The sequence below is a fragment of the Sinocyclocheilus grahami genome, unplaced genomic scaffold, assembly GCF_001515645.1.
Source record: "Sinocyclocheilus grahami isolate Dianchi unplaced genomic scaffold, SAMN03320097.WGS_v1.1 scaffold618.1, whole genome shotgun sequence".
Lineage (NCBI taxonomy): Eukaryota > Metazoa > Chordata > Actinopteri > Cypriniformes > Cyprinidae > Sinocyclocheilus > Sinocyclocheilus grahami.
In genome coordinates, this window is record NW_015505797.1 from 656,434 (window position 1) to 657,988 (window position 1,555).

General features: G+C 41.4%; 1 long non-coding RNA gene across 1 annotated transcript; it reads left to right on the top strand.

The window, feature by feature from the left end:
* The first annotated feature begins 236 nt into the window (after positions 1-236).
* Positions 237-774, top strand: LOC107557766 (uncharacterized). The gene is made up of 2 exons (XR_001605425.1): positions 237-328; positions 432-774. It is a non-coding gene; the product is annotated as an uncharacterized lncRNA (long non-coding RNA).
* The last annotated feature ends 781 nt before the right edge of the window (positions 775-1,555 follow it).

Consider the following 1,555-nt stretch of genomic DNA (forward strand, 5'->3'; position numbering starts at 1 on the left):
ACAAGCACTGCAGTTATGTTGATCAAAATTCAGCGCTGAGAATAAACCTATCGTTATGCTTTACAAAACTCATTATTGGTGTAAATGGGCCTTAGAACTCAAAGCCCTTGGCGTTCACCATTGGGAGTCTAGCCTGTGCTGAAATTATACTAGTTGTGGCAGTTATTCGTGAATGCTGCCTTTTTTTTTTTTTTTTAATGGGAGATGAGTTTTAAATGTGTAACCATGTGTTTTAGCATGAACTTTACCCCGTTGGGTTTTTCTTCCCCATTTCTCCATTCAAGGAGCAAGCAAAGAAAAGTCCGTGAAGAAAAAGGAGACTGCAGACGTGAGTTTCAGGTCTAATTTTTGCCTTCTACATGAGCAGACGCTCAGCTGTGTAGTCTGAAAACGCACCCACCCTTTCGCTCTCTCTCCTCCCGTTCTCTTAGGATGCTAAGCCTAAGATGCCTGAGAAAGATGGCACTGCCTCAAAAGTGGCCCCTGCTAAGAAGCCAAAGGCGAAGAATGCTGCAGGGGAGGGTGGAACTGAGCCCAAACCGAGCAAAGCTAAAGTTTCTAAAGCATCAAAAGGAGGTGAGGAACCAGCAGCTAAGAAAGCTGGAAAGAAAACCACAAAGGCAGAGGAGGGTGATTCTGGAGAAAAGGGTGCTGCAGCCACTACCAAAGGCCCGGGGAAACGAGGGAAAAAGTGACGCAGGCTCTTCAACCGTTTTTATTCACTGCTGTGTTTTATTTGTGCACTTGTATACCAAATAAAGAGTTTTACCTCTTCAACCGTGCAATTGAATTTCCTCAAGTTTGGCGGGAGGGGTCAGTGGTTTAAAGCTCTTTAGATGTGATTAGGATATGGTTAACCGTCAGCTCAAAGGTTGCTGCAATGTCATCAGTGTTAAACTTGCAGTGAAACCAACCCCATGGTTGCCAGAACTGTACTGTATAAAGTAGCAGCATTAAGTTTAAATTTAGAGTGGAGGCTTCCAACATGTTAGTCACAAAACTTGACCATTTGTGTTCTTGAACACCATCTTTAAAAACGGGTTGTGCTGAACTTTATTCATGTAGCTCCTTCACAAGCAGCATTGGTGTGGCGTTATATGCGCAGAGCTATAATGATACAATATAATCTTTGACCCTTCAGAATGCGCACAAATACACACTGCAGTGTCTATAAATGGGTAATGAATTTTCCAATGTTTATATAAAGGGCTGCAGGGACGGAACCTGCAAACTAATTGGCATTTTAGCACTTCTGGTTCCATTACCTTCAATGGGCTTTTGGTTAAAAGCATGAAATAAGGTCTGTGGTGTGAACAAGCTCAAGATATTTCGGTGTTAAGTTTATGACAAAATACATCAGTAATACCTTTTTTTTTTTTTTTTAAGCTTTCACTTGGCTTGAAACCAATGATTGCTAACAAGTGGTTGAAGGGGACATTAACAAGGTAAACTCATCTACTCACTAGTCCACATTAACAGCGCTGTTGCTAACTATTCTAACTTTCAGGGAAAATGTTTTTAATGAATGAAAGAGTTGAAGCTTGGTGAAGTCATG